This window comes from Lissotriton helveticus, chromosome 5_1, assembly GCF_964261635.1.
Source record: "Lissotriton helveticus chromosome 5_1, aLisHel1.1, whole genome shotgun sequence".
NCBI lineage: Eukaryota > Metazoa > Chordata > Amphibia > Caudata > Salamandridae > Lissotriton > Lissotriton helveticus.
The window spans coordinates 574619220-574646525 of NC_136065.1; positions in this window are offsets into that span (position 1 = coordinate 574619220).

The window sequence follows — 27306 nt, forward strand, 5'->3', positions numbered from 1 at the left end:
AAGAGCTGGAAGAGCTGCCAGGAGGAGTACTGCCCCTTTGCTGTGTTGTTGCTTTGCTGGGTTGGCCTGCAGTTGCTGCTTCTGCCTTGGGCAGTGAAAGTACTGAACGGATCTTTCTTCACATGTCACTGAGTATCTCCAAGGGCTTGAAATAGAACTTGCCTCCTGTTCTCAGTGACAGCAAAGACTTCACTTACCTCTGGGTACTGCCTTTGGAACTCTGGGTTTCAGTTGGCACAGAGGGGGAAAACAGCCAACACTGTCACTGACACCGCTGCGGGCTCTGTGTCCTGAGGTTACTACAGAAGGCACCGCTGCACTTTGCACCACGACCCTGGTCTCACCCGACGACGATGACTGCCCCCACCACCTGGCTGATGCTTGTACCGTAATCTGTGGGCACTGCACTCCTCACCACCTAGCTTCACTCCACCGCCCAGGTCTCACCAACATTGTCACTGCATGCTGACCTCTACACCCATGACTGCATTGTGGTTTGGGGTGCCGCTCATAAGTCACATGACGCACCGCCCCCTCCGACACTGCAGTCTGGGCCAACCGACCCTAGCTCTCATCAACCAGCACTGCTACTTGCACCATGACCTGTCAGCACTGCAACCAGCACCTCCTCACTCCGCTCCGCAGCCTGGTCTAATCGACACTGCTGGACGATCGTCACCAAGCCGTTGCCTGAACCGAGAATTGAGTGCACCGCACGCTGCACCATTATGCGTCACATCACAATCGCGATGGTTGCTATGACTGGCCCGCACTGACGCAGGCCACCAAAACCAAAGGTACTGTTTACGAGCCTGCTGATACTAAAGCCGGTCCACACCGACGCGGTTGGCCGGAACTGTTGGATTCTGTTGTTTTCTGCACCGCAGTGGCCACGGACAGAGCTACCGGTTTCAAGGAACTGCATTTGAAAGTTATTCTTGCAAAGTGCATATTTTTGATTACTGTATGTTGGTCTTTTATTGTTTTGGTCCAATTTGCACACATAAATATTGGTTATTTTTCTAAAACTAGTATGGTGTCCTATAGTAGTGTTTTGACTATTTTACTGTATGTTATATGAAAATGCTTTACACACTGCCTCTGAGATAAGCCTGATTGCTCGTGCCAAGCTACCAAGGTGGTGAGCTGGGATTATTTCAGTCGTGCATTCCCCTAAACCTGACTAGAAGGAAGGGTCCCTATTTGGACAAAGGTGCAAACCATTGCAAACTAGAGACCTCCATTTCTAGAAAGCATATTAAAGAAGGTAGCTAGCAGTCTCATTGGAAGCATGGCCTGTGTAATTTAGGATTGATGTTATAATAATTTTCACAGCTTTAATCCTGCTCCACCACATTAGAACCATGGGGAGCATGTTGTGATAATTCCAGAATCCCTTTGTACCATGTTCAGCTAAATTGTTTCAGCCATGCTATAAGGGAAAAACAACCAGAGATACGTAAGAGGGCCAGGGCCAGATTGCCATTTAGGGATTTTTTCTTTTTTTATCATACCCTTTGTACAATTAATGTTAAAGAATCAATTTCAGATTTAACATATTCATGCAGGATTCTGAGACCTTGGAATAGTCAGAAATTGGCTCTAATGTTTATGGGTGTGAGGTGTCCACCTTGAGACAAATAAAATGAGATGGTCTGTGTAAACCTCCAGGTGTGTGTTATTCTATTTGTTTCTAAAACTATTATTAAATCTCAGGGCTGTTGAAAGGGGTTCCAGAGCGATTAGGAATACTATTGGTGCTGAAGGACATCCCTGCCTAGCGTACCTATTTTCAGGAAAAAGAAATCTGACCTAATATGATTGACTTTAATATTACCCAGAGGTGGCTTAGTGAGCATCAAGATCACAGCAAATGTAGGTATTCTGTTGGCTTGACTGAGAATATATACCAACCATGTTGTATTTTTTTGGGTCAACCTAACCTTTATAAAACTTGTCTCAGTGATGGAAACAAAGAATTGGAGCAGTCGGGTAAGTAGATCTGACAAACTGTTAGGCAGTAGTCTTAAACTCTGAGTTCATGGTTCAATAATTTTTGCAAAAATCTTTTGGGGGAGATGTGGAATGAGAGCTATGCCCCAATTCTATAGTTTGACCATTTAGAGACTATTATTCAGCAGGGCTGTTATCCTCTTACAAGACATCCAGGTACTATCATGAAGCCACCTGAGAAATATACTCCCGGTATAACCAGTGGTGTGTATCTGCAATGATTCCTCAATGGCCTTTAGGACTTTGCACCCAGAAATCCGTCAGTTTATCACAGCATCATAATATATGCTTTATCATACCTGATACACCCAGAATCTATGTAGAACTTATATCTATCTTCATCTATTGCAGTTAGGTGTGTCATTAGAGATGACATTAGTAGACGGTCTAGCTACAAAAGTCTAAGCCATCAACATATGATAACCCCTTCTTAGAACCCCAAGTTATTATGTCACATCAGTCTTATCTAATATCCACTCTGAGTTCTTCTTCTTCACAAATTGGCCTAGAATCTGGCTTTCACCACATTCATGCCTCTGTAAGAATTTCACACATCTTAGAAAGATGCCGTTCATTACAAACCTTTGCAAGGAGTTTTCAAATAGAGTAAGTGGCCACATAGCTGATGTCAATATATCTGAATGGAGGAGCAAGTGGCCCACTAGTATATTTCTATATCGCTCTGGCTCTTGTAGCTTATGTCCTCAAAAGGCTTAATGACCCCTCTATGGAATATGATTCCCTACTTTGTACATCAGGATAATCACCATGCGTTTAAAATTGCACTGGCCAACCCTAGGGCAAACATGGGATTACACAGAAATAGAAAGAATGGTACAGGAAAGGATATGAGGCCCATTCTGCTACCCATCTGATCCCAAAGTGTAAAAGCCACTCATGATCGCAGGCAAACCAAGTTGATAGGCTTGTCTTTTGCAGACTCTGATTTAATAACAGATAGGGTGATAATTGGCTGGCGGAAGCAAATGCTTTATCATCTTTGGGACAAGGACAATGCAAGGTTCTATAAAAGTCCCCAAAGCTGAGCCTTTTTCAATAATGTTCTTAAATAATGAAAGCAATTTGGGGTTAATTACTTTTAAAATATTTCATGGAATAGATTGGGAAAACCATGCAAGCCCAGGGGATTAGCAGAAGGAAGGAAATCATGTTGTCTCAATGGTCTCTTTCTTCATTAGTATGGAATTGAACTATCCACCTGTTTTGTTAAGAGATGGACGGTTAAGTCTTGAAAGGAAATGATTAATAGATGAATCCTTACCTTCAATTTCGGGATTGTCATTAGCCGCAAAAATGCTTTTTAGGTTATTCACAATTATTTTGTTGTTATTGGAAATCGAGCATACTTTACTTCAGGGTGCATCAAGTAGAGATCTGGCTTTTTCCTTTAGGTAATTCACCAGGAATTTACTGGATCTATTAACTTTCCATAGAACTCAAATTTTTTGTTCGTCCACCAATAAGCCTCTTTCCTTAATAAGGATTTTGATATAGTTGTATTTTAATGTTTTGATCTCCTTGTATAGGTACGGGATGTTTTCCTGTCAATAAACATATGCCTGTTCTAAGTTGTTCATTTTATTTTATGTAAAAAAATATTATCCCTAGCAGTAGAATTGATGATAATGTCACAAGATGTTGCTTTCAGAGCATTCCACTGAAATATAGGGTGTTTGTTTTCTGAGTTATCTTCCTAATATAGTGTAAATATATTGATTATTTTTATATTCTTCCCATCATTTAAGACAGTATTAAGTCACCAGTGGTTTTTGTGTAGAGGATGCTCTCTGCATCTTGATAGTCAGGATAATGCATGTGTAATCCAACATACCAGCTCTACAGGCAAATCATGTATAGTGGCAGCGATGTTTGAGTCAATCTAAAAGGACTGATAGGGAATACAGAAAATGGATTAATAATTGCTTGCAGAATTCAGCAAAATCCAAGAGTGATTCATGCCTAAGTGATTATACTTAGGAAGCAATGCTTTGGTTGTTTTAGTAGGGTCTAGTTTTGTAATTTGGTTGTTGTTAGACCCGGGATCCCTGGTTGGCTGAGGTAGGTACCTGAGGCCAAATAGGGACCCACGATTCCACGTCAGGGAAAGGAAGGACACCTTCTCAGATAGCCACCGCTCACCCCCTTGGTAGCTTGGCACAAGCAGTCAGGCTTATCTTCAAGGCAAATGTGTAAAGTATTTGCAACCACGCTCACAGCAACCCAATGATGACACCACAAATGGACTCCACATGAGTTTCATAAAAACGAGTATAAATTTATATAAAAAGATATAGGATAAGGCTACACAATATAAATCCAACATATGCGTATTTCTAATATTCCTACTGGCCGTATGTTAGGCCACATTCACAATGGGAGCAATAGGGGGAATAAAGGGACTCAGACCGCCCCCACTCAATCGATTATAAACAAAATGAGGTCTGAACCCCAAGGCAGTAAAGCTTATGATTTCAAAGACTCCTGGGGGTCATTAATGTCTTTTCAAAAACCCTTTCCAGTACAGTTCTGGATAACCATCCATGAACTGAGTAGTCATTACTGTTCAGCTTTTAAAATAATTCATCAATAGCCACATTCAATACACATCCATCCTTCTAGAAATTAATGTGTATGCATACCTCAGAATATGAAAGGAATTTAGAAAAATATGTGAAAAGGCTAGAAAGCACCTCACGTGCACAAACCCACAAGGCTACTGGATGGTACTCACCAGTGTGCCCACATTGTCATCATTGATAGCTTTCTAGCTACAACAACAAATAAAGAAAGAACTTAAAGTGTGAAGAACTGTTTAGAGGTGGAAAGTCAAACAACAAAAAAGTGTGTGACAGACAACACTGAGACTCTGTAGCTTCCCAGTGTTTTCTTAACCCCAACTGTGCAATGAGAAAGCGATTCTCAAATTAAAAATGGAGGTGCCACTCACACACAGCACATCCTTTATTAGTTGTTGTGAGCGTCCTGAGTTTAAAAAGCAGGCATGTCACTGGCCACTTTTAACTGCAAAAGGCCAACATGTTTTGTTGCCATACACTCCCGGCAACTTCAGCAGGGCTGTTGGGGAGTCAATCTTCACCTCAGTCCAATGTTCACACTCAATCTGTGGCTATTGATAAAAATAAAAGTGGAAGGAACGTACCGATCATGAACCGACTCAATACACACTGGGAACACTCCTCCCCTTTCTCCCAACCTTCCATTTACCTAGTAGTTGCTTGTAACCAGCATACCAGCAACCACTCTCATGAAAAGGACCTGCGCCAATTGGTTGCGTCCCACTTTTCAGATTGCAAGTGTCAGTCTGCGTCTGAAAATCAAACACGCCATCAGAGATCAGACATCGTCACATAACGTCAAATAATCACTACATCAATTATCTCGACTTCTCCATTGCATATGATGTTGGCTAACACTCATTGAACCCCAAACAGTCCCAGATTAAAAAGCCATTCATTCTAATATAAATTTCTAAGCTCTATTGTGCAATTACCATAGTGTCCAGGCTACCTCTGACATTTTCTCATGTTACGATAATCATAAATGCTTAATTGTACTTAAAAGTCCTCGACTGGTTTACAGTACTTGGTATCCGGCTTACTCTGTGCAAATATTATGTGCTGGTTTGCACAATAGAGCTTAGAAACTCATATTAGAATGAATGCCTTTTTAATCTGGAACTGTTTGGAGTTCAATGAGTGTTAGCCAACATCATATGTAATGGAGAAGTCGAGGTAATTGATGTAGTGATTATTTGACGTTATGTGACGATGACTGATCTCGATGGCGTATTTGATTTTTAAATGCAGACTGACGCGTGCAATCTGAAAAGTGGAACGCAACCAATTTGCTCAGGTCCTTTTAATGAAAGTGGTTGCTGGTATGCCGGTTGAAGCACCTTCTTGGTAAATGGAAGGGTGGGAGAAAGGGGAGGAGTATTTACAGTGAGTATTGAGAGGGTTCATGATCAGTACGTTCCTTCCACTTTTATTTTTAGCAATAGCCACAGATTGAGTGTGGTGAAGATTGACTCCCCAACAGCCCTGACGGAGTTGCCAGGAGTGTATGACAACAAAACATGTTGGCCTTTTGCAGTTAAGAGTGGCCAGTGACATACCTGCTTTTTAAACTGCCGACACTCACAACAACTAACAAAGGATGTGCTGTATGTGAGTGGTACCTCAATTTTAATTTGAGAATCCCTTTCTCATTGCACAGTTGGGGATAAAATAACTCTGGGAAAGCTACAGAGTCTCAGTGTTGTCTGTCACACACTTGTTTGTTGTTTTACTTTTCACCTCTAAACAGTTTTTCACACTTTATTTCTTTATTTTTTGTTGTGGCTAGAAAGCTACCAATGGTGATAACCTGGACACACTGGCGAGGACCATCCAGTAGCCCTGTGGGTTTGCACAAGTGAGGTGCTTCCTTGCCTTTTCACATATTTTTCTAAATTCTTTTCATATTCTGAGTTATGCATACACATTACTTTCTAGAAGGGTGGATGTGTATTGAATGTGGCTATTGATGCAATATTTTAAAAGCTGAGCAGTAATGACTAATCAGTTCATGGACAGTTGTTAGGTCAGCCAGCACTTGTAAGTTCTTGCAATATTAATGAGCACTTCTAAACATTCAACTGCAGTCCTAACACAATGCTATGCTGTTCGTTATGCTAGAATCAGGCACTTTCTATTGTAAAAATAATGCAATGCGTAACGCAACAATCAGGTAGTTCGTTATGCAGAAATAATGCAATGCGTAATACACTAATCAGGTCGTTGGCTATGCAGAAACAATGCAGTGCATAATACAACAATCAGGTTGGGGAGGGTAGTTTTAGCAGGCCTTGAAACCTATGCAGACTCCAAAGGTATAATGTCCCCCACGCAATATGGGTTTCGAAGAGGAATGGGGACAAGCGAACAGTGAATTAATTTGGCACTGATTATGGGCAAGTACATGAAGGCAAGGTAGGGATATATCCACCTTGCCTTCATGGACTTGTCCAGAACGTTTGACACTGTTAATAGGAGCAAATTGTGGGGTATGATGGGAGATATGGGCTTTGAGGAGCCTTTGATCACCCTATTGTGCAGGTTGAATGCAGGTACCACAGTAGCTATAAGATTTGGACCCAAGGGAGAAAGGACAGGGCCCATTGTTTCTATGGAGGGAACCCATCAAGGGTGCATATTGGCCCCATTTCTCTTCCTTTTGTACACAAATGGCCTAGAATCAGCCTTAAAAGAGCAGGAGCTAGACTTCCCTAGAATAGGGGACAAGCCCATACCGTTGTTGTCATATGCGGACGACACGGTTTTAATGGCTTTAACTGCCAATAGTCTCCAGAAGACTTTGAACACATTCACATATTTTATGTTAGCTCTAGACTTAAAAGTTAATTTTACTAAATTTTATGTCATGGTCTGTGGACCAAGTCATACCAAATCTAGAAAGTTCATGGCAGAGGGATAGACAATTGATAAAGTTTTGAATTTGAATTACCTAGGAAATATTTTTATAATAAACTGACTTGGGAACACCTCATTATATCTAGGGTACAGAATACTAGCCGTGCTGTGGAAGGTCTTTTCCGCTTTGCATGTAAGCTGGGCCATAAGCCCGTAGCGGAACTAATAACCTTATATAAATCAAAATGCCTGTCCACTGCCACATATGGGGTGGGTTATGGGGTCACCAAAAATGTTTGAAACTCCAAACCCTCGGGAATAATTTCCTAAAAAGATTACAGATGATCCCAAGAAGGGCCCCTATGGCATTTTGCATTCTGAGGTAGGGGTTGACTTTATTTCAGATCGAATAAACATCACCCCATTGATACTCTGGGCAAAAGTTTGGCTGATGGAGGAGTTAAAGCTCACAAGAGAAATTATTAAGGATTGCATGTTACTGGATAATGCAGAGGCTATTCCATGGCTTTGTTTTGTGAAAAGAACATTTTATGAAACTGGCTTAGGGAATTTTTTTGACAACCCTAACAGTATAGATATAAGCACAAAATTGTTTATAAAAAAATGCATATCGCGTTGAGCTTGATAACTGCCGCTGGTCAGCAAGGTGATTATTTTGCACCGAGCCGACTTTTTTACAACAGCAATTTTACTTGTCTTTTACCAGGAATGTATAATTTAGATTTTTGTTGACTAAATTTAGGCTTTGCACATTGCACTTTTTAGGGGACTTTCCTAAACAGGCTGAATGGGGCAATAACCTTCCATCCTGGTCCTGTGACAACCTGTCCCAACAAAGTACCCTGTACTTTACCCTTTTTTGTGCACTTTACAAGGTCCCATGAGCTCGGTTTCTTATACCACTCTTAAAAGACATTAGACCATGTAGCTTTAAGGAGGGTTTTAACTTTTTGTTATCTTTGTCTACTGATGTAACTTGCATGGCTGTTTTCAATTTTATCAGGATGGAACTATCAATAAGGAAACAATACGAAATGTAATCAAATTCTGGCATCTCCTTTTAGGAATTGCTTTTTAAATTGGTCTGGAATTTTTAATATGGGTGAGTTATATGTTTTACTGGACCTTCATGTATATAAACTTTCCATGTGTGATTCATGTATGTTATACTTTTATGGTTGACTTTAACCGAATAAAGCCATTTTTGACTTGCCTTGACGACAATCAGGTAGTTTGTTATGCAGACATAATGCAATGCGTAATACACTCCTGCACCGATCACGATGCCTCAGGTGGTCTCTCCGCCACTCGTGATAACTCTCAGTAAGCTCCTGTCAACAGTTGCCCCCACACAAGTATGATGTGAACAAAAAGTGCAGCTCCGAATTCCGGCCCCGGTACTGTCACACCTTTGGCAAGTACGGGCCGCGATACGAGCTGAAGCAGAGGCTCGCACTGCAGGAATGGGGGGAGGATGAGAGCGTTTCCCTCCGAGCCCCTACCCCACCCCAGGCATTCACATGTTACCTGTGGGGCACAACCTCGCTCTCCTCTTCCCGCGACTTGGGCGTCTGATGCAATCTTTGTGAATTCCGGGCCGTGGGACTTGGGCCCTCCCTTGACGAGGTTGGCTCGAGGTCCCGTACTGACAACGGCGGGCTCGGTCTGCAGTACAGCTCCTCTGGGACTGCCAGTCCGGGCTGCTGATATTACAAAGATCTCAGGCTGCCACAGGGCACATGCTCACAGCGTTGCTGAGACTCCCTTGACCTTTGGGTGCATGATCACAGGGCACTCCTCACGAAGGTCTCAGGCTGAACGAAGCACACACACACAGTATCGCTGAGACTCCCTTGGACTCCGGTGTACACAACAACAAGCCAATCCTCACAAAGGTCTCAGGCTGCACAAAGCACACAAGCGCAGCATCTCTGAGACGCACTTGGACTCCGGTGCACACAATAACAAGGCAATCCTCACGAAGGTCTTAGGCTGCACAAAGCACACGCACACAGCGTCACTGAGACTCACTTGGACTCCGGGGCACAAGATATCTGGACAATCCTCACAAAGGGCTCAGGCTACAAAAAGTACATGCACACTGCGTCGCTGATCCTCGCTTGGACTCCTGGTGCCCACTATCACAGGGCACTCCTTACGAGGGTCTCAGGCTGCACAAAGCACACACACACACAGCGCCGCTGAGACTCTCCTGGAAACCTTCGTGTTCCTGAGTTTCCGCAACAGGGAGCCAGCTCACCTCGGGCCCTTGGGGATCAGTTAACTCAGGACATAGCACACAGGAAAGTCCTTTCAAGCAGGGGGACACAGCACACAGCAAAGTCCCTTAGGCCTCTCTTGGTTAAAGCAGCAAACTGCAGGCCAGCCCCTGAACACACAGCAAGGGTCAACCCTTTCCTTCAGTCTCTTCAGCTATTTCTTCCTTGGCAAAGGTTCCTCTTGACCACAAAGTAGCTTCAGTCTTGTTCACTCTTGATCAAGCCATCTCTCTAAAGTTCAGCAGCTTCAGCTCTCATAGTTATATGCCTAAATACCTTTGAAGTCTTTTGTGTTCAGGGCGGACTGGCCCTTGTTTAAACCAGTTCTGGGTGCCTCCCTGCCAGTGACACCTTCTTCCTTTGATTAGTGGGGGTCTGGATTCTCAATGACTCAGCAGGAGATGGGACCATTGTTTTATGGCAGCAACCCAGGCCTCTTCATCTCTAGGGCTACGCCTCCCCCTTACACTCCAGATGCAGGTCAGCCTGTTGCTGTCTCACCTTCTCCCCTGGGTGAAGACATTCCCCAGATCCTATCACTTACAAATCCAGACAGTCAATCCACAACCAGGCAGAGACACACAGAAATGTTAGAGCACAAAAATCCAGCCACTTCTAAAAGAGTGGCTTCTAAACACACAATGCAAAAACCACCTTCATAAAAAAGATATGTTATTACATTGAGTTTAGGCACACTAAACTTCACCTCTCCATCTTAAGCCTTTGGGAAGATAGGGTGGAAAACATATTACACAGCCTCCCCATTCTATCCTATGGGCAAGATGGCCTTTCCACAGTGAAAAACAAAATGTAGATTATTTCACTGTCAGGACATGGTTCACACCTTAGTACATGTCCTACCTTTCACATGCACTGCACCCTGCCCAGGGGTTACCCTGGATCTACCAAAGGTGTGGCTGAGGTGCATAGAAAGGGAAGGATAATGTCTGTGAAGTGGTGCACTTGTCAGAACAACATTGCCGTTTAACAAACTGTGAGTTCCCTTTTTAAGGCTACTTGTATGGGTGGCACAATTAGTGCTACAGGGTCACTAGTAACATTTGCATTACCAGCCCTGGCACACATAGTGCACTTTACTGGGGACTTTACTAGTAAGGCAAACATACTAATCATGGACAACCAAGTACCATTACACTTTACACAGTGAGCACTTACACTTTGACACTGATTAGCAGTGGCAAAGTGTCCAAATCATCTAAGTTGGCAACACCATGTCAGAAAAAAGGTCTAGGGGGAAAGCAAAATGTTTAAGGAACTTTAGCCAAAAAGGGCCAAGTCCAACAGTTGTGTATCCAAAATTGTGTTCAGTACTACATTAAAGACACTCTGACAAATCATTTTGAATCACTTTGTTGTATCTCTTTCTAAAAACTCAGTTAGTCCCCCACAATGCACTGCTGATGACGTCACATATTACACCATTCATGACATCACTGATGACATCATCCCCATGATAATCTGATGCCCCTCCTCACACCCTAATATAACCTTTGATACACCCATTCTTAAAATACAGACTGCCATTTTCGAAACCATAGACACACCAGTACCAGTTACTACATACCCACTCTCTAATTCCTAAGTCTACACACACATCAACTTATTCACCCATACAGTCACTCATACATGCAGTCACTCATTAATACAGCACTATTATATGCACACATAATTATACAAACTCTGACACACCACCACTCATCCATAGTTGCTCCCACACCTAGTCAGACATGCAAATAATCAATCATACTCCCATTTACTCACCTATACACACACCACCTCACTTATTCATACAGATACTAACACATACTTACTCTCTTATACAATTACTGATACAAGCACACACTCATCCATACATACACTCTCACAATCACTAACTTGTATATACTCCAATACTCACATATAATGGTTTTCATATATGTAGTTACTCACACATGTACCAATGAGATATCCATTCACTCACCAACACACCTAAACACACACTCACCCACCCATACAGCCCTTTTCAGATGCACTCTTGAACCCATATAACCAGAGAATCATCCACTCACTCTATGTACAACGTCACACACCCCCACCCACCCACACAGGCACTTAGGCACCCATACAGATACTCAGACAACCAATCAATAACCCATATAGACACTTATTTAGCTACTCACCAACCCAAGTAGCCGCTTACACACCAACTGACAGACTGATACAGACATTTACACAGTTTACTCGCTAACCCATGCATATATATATATATATATATATATATATATATATATATATATATATATATATATATATATGTATATATATATATATATAAAACATATTTAAAATTTACAGAAACACACATTCACTGGATGATGTCATCAGTGATGTCATTTGAGATGTCAGCAGTGATGTAATCAGTGATTTCACATGCCATGTCATGAATGATGTAATATGTGACGTCATCTGATATTTATCTGATGGATGATGAATTACCAGATCATTTGTTCAGGGTGAACAACATAATTGTTGGTTTTGCCAATTTGGGCTGCATATTTAACTTAAAAAAAAAAATGCCCAACTCAATGTCTTGTTCTTGGGATATGAGCTGTCAAGTGAAGGTGAAAATCTTGCCACAAATTTTCTAGAAAAATGTGCGCTAATACAGCCTCCTAAAACTCTGAAAGGTTTACAATGCTATTAGGATTTCTACATTTCAGCAGAACATACATTCTAGACTACCCAGAAAGAGTCGAACCTTTCTATGACTTAATCAGACCAAGTCCTAGGATGCTTGTTTCCAGTTCAGGGACGACCTGGCCTGGCAGTTTGGGCTGGACTGCTCCCATTGGGCGCAGGGTCAAGACTGATTTGCATATGGCTGGGTCCAAACTGGAATGGCTTGGTGAGCAAAAAAACTATGGATTTAGGCCCAGATCTCTGTACTGGGGTGAATGTATGACATTCTTCTGCATTTCTGTCCATCAATTGTTCTATTTGCATGTGTCACCCCAAGTGGGACGGGTATGCTCAGACGTGGGTCCCATGCTCTCCATGCCACTGGAGTCTAGCTATCCTGGTTGATGAGGGCTGAAAGCCCGAAACTGTACCTACGATGCTTGTTTCTAGTCCAGGGAGGACCTGGCCTGGCAGTTCGGGCTGGACTGTTCCCATTGGGCGCAGGGTTAACACTGATTTGCATATGACTGGGTCCAAATTGGAATGGCATGGTGAGCAAAAAAACTATGGATTTAGGCCCAGATCTCTGTACTGGGATGAAATTATGACATTGTTCTGCATTCTGTCCGTCAATTGTTCTTTTTGCATTTGTCACCCCTAGTGGGACGGTTATGCCCAGACATGGGTCCCGTGCTCTCCATGTCACTGAAGTCAAGCTGTCCTGGCTCATTAGGGCTGAAAGACCAAAACTGGTCCTAGGATGCTTGTTTCCAGCCCAGGGAGGACCTGGCCTGGCAGTTTGGGCTGGACTGTTCCCATTGGGCACAGGGTCAAGATTGTTTTGCATATGGCTGGGTCCAAACTGGATTGGCATGGTGAGCAAAAAAACGATGGATATAGGCCCAGATCTCTGTACTGGGGTGAATGTATGACATTGTTCTGCATTCTGTCTATTAATTGTTCTTTTTGCATTTGTCACCCCTAGTGGGACGGTTATGCCCAGACGTGGGTCCCGTACTCTCCATGCCACTGGAGTCAAGCTATCCTGGCTGTTGAGGGCTGAAAGTCTGAAACCGTTCCTAGGACGCTTGTTTCTAGACCAGGGAGGACCTGGCCCGGCACTTTGGGCTGGACTGTTCCCATTGGGCGCAGGGTCAACACTGATTTGCATATGGCTTGGTCCTAACTGGAATGGCATGGTGAGCAAAAAAACGATGGATTTAGCCCCATATCTTTGTACTGAGGGGAATGTATGACATTGTTCTGCATTCTGTCCATCAATTGTTCTTTATGAATTTGTCATCCTTAGTTTGACGGGTACGCCCAGATGTGGGTCCCGTGCTATCTATGCCACTGAAGTTAAGCTATCCTGGCTGATGAGGGCTGAAACTCCGAAACTGGTCCTAGGATGCTCGCTTCCAGTCCAGGGAGTACCTTCCCTGGCAGTTTGGGCTGGATTGTTCCCATTGGGCCAGTGTCAAGACTGATTTGCATATGGCTGTGTCCAAACTGGAATGACATGGTATTTGACCTGGCATCCTTGGTATGGTTTCTCCTGAATTTTTGCCTCCACCACCTGTATTTTTGACACTGTGCTGGATTTAGTTTTTGCTGGTTTAGATGCTGTGGGCACTTTGCCACTGCTGATCAGTGCTAAAGTGCAAGTGCTCCCTGGTTAAATTGTTATTGTGATTGGTTATCCATGATTGGCATATTTGTTTTACCAGTAGGTCCCTAGTAAAAAATGCACTGAGTGTGCCAGGGCTGGTAATTCAAATGCTACTAGGGGGCCTACAGCGCTGATTGTGCCACCCACAGCAGTAGCCCTAAAATGGTGTCGTAGGCCTGCCACTGCAGTGCCTGTGAGCAGTCTGTGAACTTCCATGTTGAACTGGCCAGTGTACACACTTGCCAGGCCTAACCCTTCCCTTATCTTACACATTGGTCACCCTGTGGTTGGCCCAAGGTACCCCCCTGGGCAGGGTGCAGTGTATGTAAAAGGTAGGACATGTTCCAGTGTGGGTAACAAGTAAGCATGGGCGTAAAATCCGTTACGCTCGCGGATTTTTCGTATTTTCGGTAAATCCGCAATCCGCGAACTCTCGCGGATGTGGCGAAAATACGCAAATCCGTGCGAAGCGGATTTTTTGCTTGTGTTCGCACTGCTCGCGGGCCGCGGCGCGGACAGCAACAATCTCGCACTCGCGAAAGTACAAAAATTACAATTGGGGAGGGGTGAAGGAAGTGGCCCAGTCTCCAACTTCCTGTTCCTGTCCAGCAAACTCCTCCCATAGGGGTGGTGTGAAGGAAGTGCCCCAGTCTCCAACTTCCTGTTCCTGTCCAGCAAGCTCCTCCCATTGCTTAGCCCATACTCAACCTTGGGGTAACTCGCACGAGTTCGCGGCTTCCACGGTCGAGTTCGCACGACGCCGCGCCTCGCGAATAGGGCGAAATTACCGAAAAACGAGTTTTGCAAAAGCAAAACCAACGAGCAGGTGCAAAAGTTCGAGCTCATCATTTGTAACCATTTACCTGTAGTGCTTCCTGAAGGGGCCCTCCAGAATCTGGTTGCCTACTTGCAACTATTGTGTGACCCTGCTCTGACAGTCACAGAATAGTTACAAGTATGCCATTGCATCCTGTTATTGCAACAAAAAGGAAAGGGAGCAGACAAGCAGGTGCCAGCCTTCATTAATGTCAGTTGGGGCAGGGCAGGTGGTGTTGTTTGCAAAACTTAGTGCAGGTGTGCTTGGCTTTGCCACAATAATGTACACTCACTAGTCAAGCAGAGGGTGCTGTGATGACACCGAGGGTGGCATGGGTGTGCCAGCCAGAGGGTGGCATGGGTGAACCAGAGTGCCAGTGTTGACAGAGGATGGCAGTGCTTTGCTTTGCCCCAATAATGTACACTGGTGAACCAGAGGGTGCTGTGATGACACAGAGGGTGACATGGGTGAGCCAGAGGGTGGCATGGGTGACCAAAGGGAGTGCCAGTGGTGACAGAGGGTGGCAGTGATGAAGAAAGCGTTGCAAACAGGCTGGGCACGTAGAAACAACAAGTTCGCAAAACTGGCGACCCGACAAGTAAGTTCACAATTTGCGAAATTGTACAAAACCCTCGCGAACTTGCAGAAACCCGTGCGAACACACCCCCCCCCAAAAAAATCCGCTAAACCGCGAGAATTCACGGATTTTGCGTATTTTCGCAATACGCAAATACGCAAATACGCAAATACGCAAATTTGGGGATTGCGAATCCGCAAAATCCGCCCATGCTTAGTAACAAGTCCTGATAGTGAAATACTGTCAATTTCGTTTTTCACTATTGAAAGGCTATCTTGCCCATAGGTTAGAATGAGGAATGCTGTGTATGATATTTACCTGCATATCTTCCAATAGCGGCAAGATAGACATATGGCGTCTGTTATCCCTGAACTCAGAATTTGATAGGAAAGATGGTTTTTAAATTCCTTGTTTGAAAATAGCACTTTTAGAAAGTGGCTATTTTCCTGTTCAACCTTTCTCTGTGCCTCTGCCTGTTTGTATATTTACTGCCTGGTTTGTGAGTGACAGGGGCTGGGGTGGCTGCAGGAGGCTGGGTGAGTCAGCACTAGGCTGAATAGACCTATGTGTACTTGGAGTGGTGGGATGAGTTGCACCTGGACCTGAGTAGGACTGTGCCTGCCTTCCATAATGCTGTCTCCACCTCCTGCGGTGTGTCTGATGGCCCTGGCCTCCCCTCACAAAGGAAGAAGACCTGCCCTGGCAGAGGGCACCTAGAACTGGTTTGGACTGGATCCTGGACCCCTCACACATGTAAGAACAAAGACTTTTGGGGTATAAGTAGATGTGCTGAAACCCCAGCAAGATTAGACTACTTCTGCAATCAAAAGGACTCTCCATCAAAGAAGATCAGCTGAAGAGACTGAGGAAAAGGACTGCCCTTGATGTGTGATCTGGGGCTGACTTGCAGTTTGCTGTGATTACTAAGGAAGAGATCTGAGGAACTTTGCTGTGTGCTGTATTCCACTCCTGCTTTCAGAAAGAACTGTGCTGTGTCCTACCACGTCTCCAAGGGAAGGGGTTGAGCTGGCCTCCTGTTTTAACTCAGGAACATAAAGGTTAACCTAAGGACTTCCCTCAAACGCACTGTGGCCAGTGTAAAGTGCGTGCGCACTCTGAGTGCGTTTTGTGAGATTGGCCTGCCCTCCCATAGGAATGCTTGGGGGATATGTGTGTCCATGGTAATTCCTGGTGTGAGGGAAGTGCAGGGTCGAGTTTAGTGTGTGCGAACTCGTGAGAATAAATGCTGCGCAATAGGGTGCGCAGTTTTATTGTAGTTATTTTAGAAATTTAACGTTTAGAAGTTGCCATTTCTGTGTTCTGTGTCTGCCTGCATGATGTGAATTGCATGTCAGGCTTGTGAGTGATAGTTGCTGGATGATGTGGATGGCTCCAGGAACCAGGATGAGTCTGCCCAGTGGTGAATAGGGAGATCTGCATGTAGATGGGAGGGAGGAGTTGCACCTGGGACCTGAATAGGACTGTGCCTTCCTTCACAATGCTGGCTTCACCTCCTGTGGTGCGTCTGATGTCCCTGGCCGGTCCTGTGAAAAGAAGAGAGGACGTGAGCAAAACAAAGTGCTCCAAAGCTCCCTTATACCAGTTCTGACTGGTATCCCCCCAGCACTGTGCTGTTACACAAAGGATTTAATAGTATAAATATAGGGGCTGTGACCCCATGAATTTGGTCAGTTCTGGTGCTGTTCCTGCTGGGGCATGCTGCTGCTGGGGCCCAGGGGGGCTGCCATCAGGGCTTGCCTCACTGGGCCATGCCCTGCCCCTGGATGCCCTAAAGACTTTTTTGGACCCTTTTGTTGCTTTCCCTCCTCCATGCTCTCTTGGACTCTACTAAGACTTTATTCAGCCTTTCTGCTCACTGGGAGAGTTTTAATTTGCTTTCCCCCAGAGGAGGAGAGCCTGGGGGCTGCGCAGTGCTAAGCTGCAGCCCCTTTAGGAGGTAATCCCCACCATAGTGATTCCCCCATGATGTCTACAGCGGCGGGTGACCACCCCGCATTTTTTGTTATTTTGCGGGTGCCCATCCCGCTTTTTTGCTGCTGATACTTTGATTCTAACTGCAGGTGCCCACCCCGCGGTATTTGCCTTTTAGGGGGTTCCCACCCCGCTCTTTGTAATTAATTGAGTGAGTGCCCACCCTGCTTTATATTTTTAATTCCGAGGGAGCCTACCCCTCATTGTGCCTGGATTGACCTAATCCCCGCTGCGGCCCCGATCGGCCGAAGCGGAAGTCAGGCAGCCCGATGCCTGGAGCGGAGCGGGACTTCCGCTTGAAGAAAGGAAGTCCTGCTCGCCGTCCGAGATCTGCCCGGAGCCTTGCAGGCTCCATCTAGAAGTCCCGGGTCCCAGGAGAAGGCCCGGGTGAAGTGAAGAGGCAGCCGCTGCCGCCGATGGCAGCACGGTGCTCCCAAGAGGGACAGGTAAGCCCTGAGCTGCAAGAGGAGTGTTGCCGATCCTGCTACCCTATACTGTGCTTCACAGCTGCGCCGCAGTTGCGGGAAGCTGCATCACGATGGGGGCATGTGTTTGTTAAAGGGCCCCAAGGGGCCCGTGTCCACCTACCTGTCCAGGCACAATAGTGGTGCCATTTTCCAGAGTGGCCCCGGTTAGCAGCGGGCCGCTCCAACGCTTGGGGGCATTAATTGTTTGGCATCATTATTTACAGAGCCCCTTGTGGCTCTAACAGTTGGTCCAATTGTTGTCAGAGCCCTGTGTGGCTCCAACAAAGGGGGCACATTTGTTTTAAGGGCCACTGAGAGCCGCATTTCAAAATTCCCAGCTGCCCAGCAAGTAGTGGGCAGCTGCACTGTTTTGGTTGTTCTTTATTTGGGGAGATGTCTTCTACGCTAGGCGTGAGATGCACTCCTTGGCCCCATCCTTTCACAGCTGCGCAGCACTTAGTGCCAGCTGCAACGTTTAGGCCTGCACAGATTGGGCACCCCTGACTTTCGCTGCCTAGGCAGCGTGCCCTGACTTTTGGGTAGAGGGCATTTGAGCCCCTTAGAGTTGACCAGTTGGCCAGGGAGACTATTAGGTTTATAGGGCGCCAGGCCCTGATGTGATTTAAAGGTGCTAGGAAATGTAATTTATACAGTATGTTTTATGCACCCTGATTTATGCTTCTAGATGTGATTTTATGATTATGAGGCTTTACCTACTGTGATATGTTTTATTTTATTCTCTACTGTGCTTTAGATATGAGTAGTTCCCTACTGCGGTTTATGCTAGTAAGTTTATTTCCTAATGCGAGTTCTGTTTAGAAGATTACGGTCTACCATGTTTAGGCTTGTGAGGTTGGCGCAGAATATATTCCTCGCCTGATGTGATACTGCACATGATATGATTTATGTTACAGAATGATGCTGAGTACAGTGTTTGCCAGTCATTACTGGTTGTGGTCTACTTTTATGACATGTTCTTACTTTCACTATTTTTACCAAGTGATGATTCTGACAGTGGCCAACGTGGTCCTGTCATGTGTAAATAATCCCCTGTAAATATTGCCCAGAGCCAGCTGGCACAGTGTATATTGTGTGATTACCATCTAATGTGTTTTATGATAAAACAAAGGCTATCTTTATATATAACCTTGTGTGGAGTTCCTTTTGTGGTGGGCCTAGTATGTTGTTGCTGTGTGTTGCGCAAATACTTTACACATCGCAACCGGGATAAGCCTGACTGCTCGTGCCAAGCTACCAAGGGGGTGGAGCAGGGGTTATCTTTGGCGTGTAACTCCGTTCCCCTGACTAGAGTGGTGGTCTCTGCCTAGCTTTCGCGCAAGCCTTAGCCAACCAGAAATCCCATTTATAACACCCACCCGTTAGAAACCAGGGTTTCACAGCCATACGGAGCTTACAAGCGCCCCTACGTTTACAAATACGTTCTGTTTATAAGAGAACATTACCAATGTGAACATTTTTCAAGAGACCATTTCTAAAGAAGGAGTAATCCATGTATGTGCATTTTTGGACGTTTTTGATCTAGCCTAAACTATAAAAAAAATTATATTTTTATAACTGGTGCAGTGTCCATTTGTGGTGATTCATTGTATTACTGTGAGTGTTGGTGCAAATACTTTACACATTGCCTTGGGGATAAGCCTGTCTGCTCGTGCCAAGCTACCAAGGGGGTGAGCAGGGGTAATCAACAGTGTGTACCCCCTTACCCTGACTAGAAGTAAGGGTCCCTATTTGGACAAAGGTACTTACCTCTGCCAACTAGAGACCCCCAGATCTAACATTGTTCTGCATTCTGTCTATCAATTGTTGTTTTTGCTTTTGTCACCCCGAGTGGAACAGGTATGCCCTGATGTGGGTACCGTGCTCTCCATGCCACTGGAGTCAAGCTATCCTGGCTGATGACAGCAGAAAGCCCGAAACCAGTCCTAGGATGCTTGTTTCCAGTCCAGGGAGGACCTGGGCTGGCAGTTCGGGCTGGACTGTTCCCATTGGTTGCAGGGGCAACAATGATTTGCATATGTCTGGGTCGAAACTGAAATTGCATGGTGAGCAAAAAAACTATGGATTTAGGCCCAAATCTCAGTACTAGGGTGAATGTATGAAATTGTTCTGCATTATGTCCATCAATTGTTCTTTTTGCATTTGTCACCCCAAGTGGGACAGGTATGCCCAGACGTGGGTCCTGTGCTCTCAATGCCACTAGAGTCAAGCTATCCTGGCTGATGAGGGCTGAAAGCCTGAAACCATTCCTAGGATGCTTGTTTCCTGTCCAGGGAGGACCTGGCCTGGCAGTTCAGGCTGGACTGTTCCCATTGGGCGCAGGGTCAACACTGATTTGCATATGGCTGGGTCCAAAATGTAATGGCATGGTGAGCAAAAAAATGATTGATTTAGGCCCAGATCTCCGTACTGGGGTGCATGTACTTCTTCTACATTCTGTCCATCAATTGTTCATTTTGCATTTGTCACCCCGAGTGGGTCGGGTATGCCCAGACGTGGGTCCTGTGCTTTCCATGCCACTGGAGTCAAGCTATCCTGGCTGATGAGGGCTGAAAGACCAAAACAGGTCCAAGGATGCTTCTTTCTAGCCCAGGGAGGACCTGGCCTGGCAGATCGGGCTGGACTGTTCCCATTGGGCGCAGGGTCAAGACTGATTTGCATATGGTTGGTCCAAACTGGAATGACATGGTGAGCAAAAACATGATAGGTTTAGGCCCTGCACTCTGTACTGAGGTGAATGTACAACATTGTTCTGCAATCTGTCCATCAATTGTTTTTTTTGCATTTGTCACCCCGAGTGGGACGGGTATTCCGAGAAGTGGGTCCCGTGCTCTCCATTTCACTGGAGTCAAACTATCCTGGCTGATGAGGGCTGAAAGCCTGAAATCGGCCCTAGGATGCTTGTTTCTAGTCCAGGGAGGACGTGCCCTGGCAGTTCGGGCTGGAAAGTTCCCATTGGGCGCATGGTCAAGACTGATTTGCATATGGCTGGGTCCAAACTGAAACGGCACGTTGAGCAAAGAAACAATGGATTTAGGCCCAGATCTCTGTACTGGGGTGAATGTATGACATTGTTCTGCATGCTGTCCATCAATTGCTCTTTTTGCATTTGTCACTTGAGTGGGACGGGTATGCCCAGACGTGGGTCCTGTGCTCCCCAGCCACTGGAGTCAAGCTATCCTGGCTAATGAGAGCTGAAAGCCCAAAACCGGTCTTAAGATGCTTGTTTCCAGTCCAGGGAGGACCTGGCCTTGTAGTTCGGGCTGGATTGTTCACATTGGGGGCAGGGTCAAGAATGATTTGCATAGGGTTGGGTCGAAAGTGGAATGGCATGGTGAGCAAAAAATTATGGATTTCTGCCCAGATATCTTTACTGGGGTGAATCTATGACATCGTTTTGCATTCTGTCCATCAATTGTTCTTTTTGCCCTAATCAGACCAGACTTCTCACCAAATATGGGGACTCAAACACACACTGACACTATATGTTTAGTACAAGCTGACATGATAGCTTCATAAGACTTGCAGACATGAGTAAACGGGCAACCTGATAATACGGGTCGTCCCCGGGTTATCAGGGTACACTTATATCACGTTAAATGAAGCTGAGACTATCCCTATTGCATACATATCTCATCTGAACACAAATGCTGAAAACAGATTTGCAGCAACAGAAAAAATACTGACAGCTGTACAGACTGCTGTAATAGGAGAAAGAGCACTTGCACAGGGGAAACATATCATTGTTGTTAATCCTATACTGACTTTAGAAGTGGTAACCAAAGCCAGCATTCCAAATGCAAATGCAAAGGCATTGCATTCACCATGGATACAATTGGCTAATTCTCTCACTGCAACAGATGTAGAATATAGATACGATCCAAGACTTAGACCACAAGCATTCCTGCAATACAAAGAAGAATACACTTTCCCGAATGAAATCTTGCCTCTAGATCAGTATGAATACATAATTTATAGTGACGGTTCTGCGCATCCTGCCATAGGAAGTAAACAGCAGTATAGCGCTGCATGCGCTATAGTCAAAGTTTGGATGCAGGATGTTAAGTTCCACCCGGGCAATACGACTACAAAATCTCTAGGAGATTGTACAGCCCAGCTAGCAGAACTTAAAGCCTTGATATTAGCACTACATATTCGGATAGGGATTTCCTCACACTGATTGTGTGTGATTCACTCTACTGTGTAAAATCTTACAATGAATATCTTCACTATTGGGGCCCGAATGGATTTAGAGATGCCAAGGGTGGCACGATAAAACACATATTGTTATGGGAACAAGTGGCAAAGCTGAAAGCAGGCCTGACACAGGATCAATTCACACCTTGAGTCATCAGCGTGTTGGCATACACATTTAAGGGAATTCACTGGCTGATGAAACAGCCAAGGCATTAGAGCGAACTGCTGCCATTGCTGCAGTCACTCATTCACACACGAGAATAGACAGAGAGATAATAGTATCTATCAATGCCTCAAAGAATGGCTCACCATTCTGCCAAAAGACTTTCCACTCAAGTACTCTTGCAAGTTAGATGCGCATAACACACCGTTTGCTCAAATTCCAGGAGTGGGGAATAGAGTAATACCAAACAAAGATCACAGATTAGGTATAATACTAGCTGCACAAGAGGGTCTGGGCTCAGCACACGCAGAAGTGACTGCAACAATTTCATAACTGAAGCAGCATTACTGGTGGTTGGAGCTGACAAAACAAACAAAGGACTATGTCCTGACGAGCGACATTTGCCAGCAGGTGAAGAGTTCAACCATTCACAAGCCGTCACATACCCCAATACTGATTTCAGACAGACCACCCGAATGTGTCTATTTGGACCACTGCAACACCTTAAATTCTGACGGGGCTTACAAGTACATCTTGGTGGCAGTAGATTTATGCTCTAGATTCCGGTGGGTTTGAGCCCAGCACTCAGCTGATGCTCAAATAGTTGAAAAGGATTTGCGAGTCTTCATCAGGACATACGCAATTGGCACGTTACATTCCGACCCTGGTCCTGCGTTTAGCTCTAGGGCTTACAAGGAAGCCTTGGAAAGTATGGGCGTGGCCTTGCGGTCTTCCTCCCCCTACCATCCCGAGGGAAATTCAGTGGTGGAGTGATAAAACCGGGACCTAAAGCAATCCTTAACAGTAAGGGTTTTAGGCGCGGGTGCTAAATGGGTAAATCAACTATATGGGGTCCAGAGGGCACTTAACATCATGCCAAGAAAGTCCTTGGGAGGCTGTACCCCATATGAAAATCTGTTTGGGACAAGAATGTGGGTACCTGATCTCGATTGTACCAACACAGTGGCGGATGCATAGCCATTTGAACTGAATGACTGTTTGGCTATTTTACAGGAACTCAATGAATTCTGAGCACTACAAAGCAATGTGCAGGTCAAGTGCACCACCACTGGGGAAGTGAAACCAGTTTCGGCAAGACATGCCTTGGTAGATTGTGGATCTGGTCAGGGAAAAGATCGTGGACAGAAGAGAGTTTGGGCCATCCTAATAAACAGCTGTACGTGTCCTATCGGTAGTGGAAACAAGAACAGTACTTCTTCTGCCTCTTGCCGGCAAAAAAGAAAAAAGATCTGTCCCCATTGATCTGATCAAACCGCATCATGTGGCCGATTCTCAGCACTGGGCCGCGTGGGGTCCTGAGTAGCCGCAGATCTCCTCTTGCTACTATACAGGAAGTTCAGATGGAAACACTAATAACCTTTCAAGACTCCACAACACAGAGTGATGGAGCAACAAATAATGGAGTACAAATCACACCAGTTGAAATTGTAAAACATCAAGAAGAAACAACGTTGCAATTCAGCTCAACAATGATGTCTACATTAATGTGCCTTCAAACGACACATCTGTTAGTTCTACAAAACCTGCTGAGCTACCAAAGATAGACCGAACTGTGTCTGGCTACTTCATCAATTTCAATGATTTTACTTCTGATCCAAGTGAACCTGATCATACGCCACCCCCTTCAAAGAAAGAAAACTTATGCCAATTCTATCTTTTGCTCACCAAGACTTACTTAGTGCCACCTTGTTTGCATATTTGGTTTGCAATAGGGGTAGTATATCTATTAATTTGGATTGGCACTGTGACTGTCTTTTTCCTGCTTCTGAATGGACATCATCTCAACGAACGCTCTGCAGTACAATCCGTGAACTTGGTCCTGAAACCACATACGTCATCACATTGTAAACAAAGAGACTTGTCCCTGGTGAACATCACAGCAATTACAATACCTGATGGTGTTGTCTGGGACAAAGTATCATATGATGTATATGGCCCCACTGAACATTTGAAAATCTCACATTTGTTTAAAATCGCTTTAAATGATTTCATTACCCCCAGTACACTCTTTGATGATTGGGACATAGAGACTGTAAATATGATGCTCTCAGATTTAGTACAGTCTGCTGCATTTTCTTGTAGGGAATTGTATGATGATACAACTGACTATTATACCATGTTTTGTTACCAGCATTAAGGTCATAATTATTTGCATAGAACAAGTGTACCATGCACTGCTAATGTATACCATCAATGGGAACATTGCCCAATACCACCAAAGGGTAGTTCTGCCACATTCTCTTAGAAGTTTGCGTACTTTTCAGTGTACAACACATCAGACCCAAAATCATTCTATTACAAACTTGCAATGACAAATGCAACGCAAAGAAAATTAAGCTGATATACTCAGCAGCTTCTATACAGGATTTGGACTACTGGAAAGACACCATAGACAGAAAATCGATCTGGGGACAAGAGAGTGGCAGGTTCAGGGGTAACTGAGGCATTATTTAGAGCTTGCCAGATACCATTATAAATGATTTTCCTGAACAGAACAGTGCAACAAACTACCTGTTTTGGGTAGAGACCTAAAAAACACAAAGCATCCCATCACATGGCCCGATCAAAGGTATTGCAAATAACATACTTACAAGTGAAGGAAAACATGGTACAAGTACATACAAGTCATCATCTCCCGGTTCGAAGGGTTGGTTGATTTGGCCGGTAGACACAAATAGATGTCACTCAAGATTCAGGGGTACAACCAAAGGGTTTAGTATCTATAGGCCCAACCCATGCTATGTACATATATACGACCCAGGGGTAGTGATTTACTATAGTATCGGGAAGTTGTGCATAGATTGGCTAAAGACCTTGACATTATCACAGGTGAAACCACACTTGGCCCTTTTGTCAGACAACATGGATCCTAGGGATTTCTTGCTAGGTCCCAAGAAACCACGTACGAAACGCTTTGTGTATACCATCTGCAATGAACTGTGGAAAATCTCACAACAGGAAGCGGCTGAGAGACTTCGTGAAATAGATAGGATTAACACAGAAAAGGCCTTAGCTGTAGTAGACAATGGCATGACCACACTTTTGTCCCGTATTTATTCAATGGGCAACATTGTGTCCTCATCTATCGACATAATGGAACAAGATTTGTCTATCTTACAACATGGACAATCACAGCTACGCTCTGTAATGCCTCTAAGCTGGATGCGTCAATCATTGCGTTCTTGAAACGTTCAATGGCAATACATAAAATGCACAAATCTGCTTTCGGCTTACAACCTGACCAACAGACAATTGACCATGGCGCGCAGAGATGCGAAGTACACCATGCTGCTCATTGTAGAACTAAAGAAGTTACCTTTTACTGTAACAGAGTCACCGTCTACAGAATGGTTAATCCATGGCTATATCATACTGCCAATCACGCCATTCCAATTCCAGTACTGTCTGAAATATTACCCATTAGGCAGATATGAAGCGTTGGGAGAAGGGTACATACGAGAAACCTGGGAGTTACCATAAACATATAGGTGCAGGAACAAGGAGTAGAAGTTTTATTGAGTGGTTCAAACTGCAAAAAGGCCTTGTGTGGGTCTTTAGAGTGTAAGGAAATATAGCTGCATAGAGCATGCAATGCGGCAATAGCGAACTTATCCTGCTACCTTAAGGGTTCCCCAGCTGCTGTAATTTATCCGGTCTTTGAGTTGCTTTCAAATGGAAGTTACTTGATGCTGAATGACCAAGGCTGCAGTGGAATGACGCCCAGCATTGCTTTTCTAGTGACCGTCAACTGGAGGGTTGCTTGTTGTAAGCAAGTATTATTTACCCCAGCTCGCACAGTTAGGGAGGCACCACTGTGGCCTTCAATGAATGTATCCACCATATGGTTTGATTCTCCGAGCAGACTGAAAGCCATGCTGTTTCAGCTTAATGTGGCCTTAACTTCAGCCAGAGAGACTTTTGATCTCCATGTGGCAAGGTCTACGGCGGAGATACAGGCGTTGGCTCATACGAACTTCTCTCTCCAATTCAGGGAAATGGTCCATCTTATCTTTAACATGTCTGATACGAGTGGTATCGTTCACTTATTTAAGAGCATTATTCAGGTCCATTAACCACCTTTCAAGCCATTTTTGGAGTAATTCCATCTTTCATACACTGCGTACTTGGAAGTGTTTTTGGAGGGCTTCCTATGGTCCTGCTTTCAGAAGCGGGCATCCTGATTTTACTTCTTTTGCTTTGCAATGGATGTCAGCATCACTCAAGACATGGAGAGAGCACTGCTGGAGCGACGGTGTCATGAGTGACTGGTGTTCTTATTGGGGTTACCTCGGCTTCAAGAGCTGAGTGAGCATTGGTTCTTGTCTTTCAGACCAGCCTGGCTTGATTGCATTCTACCAGTATTCCGCTGCCTCTTTTGTGTATTCAGATGTGGATTAGACCTCTGTCTGACACTTCCATCGGTTGCGTTGGGTTCAGGGAGGTATGACTTCTTTACAGATGTGAATTTAACTCCTCATCATGGGAAACATGCTGCCTATTGCAAAATGAAACATGACTCCAGTCTGAGTAATGCTTGGAAATGATTACCCCCTCTGGGGTGTTAAGGCACTCTTGCCCAGTGTCCAGTCACTATTGTGGGCTTCACAACAGTGTTTTGCTGTGCTATATTTGAAATCTCGATTAGTTATAGCCCTCCAATGCTCCAGAATATGCTTCTTCACTGGGAAGGTAGTGGAATTGATATACAACTTGTCACACGGGCAAGTGATTGCATATACTACAAAATCAGTTGAACAGTTAATCAATCTCGGTATTTTCCATTGCTTTCCAACCCTTTGTAGTGTCACCTCTCTGATACTGTCGCTGTGACTGCAGGTCTTACATTTCTTACACTTGTGGAATCCTCCTCCCTGGTCTAACAAATTAGTTTTGCGTGGTCTTAAGTGGCTATTAACTAGGAGATCCTTCAGGGATAGATA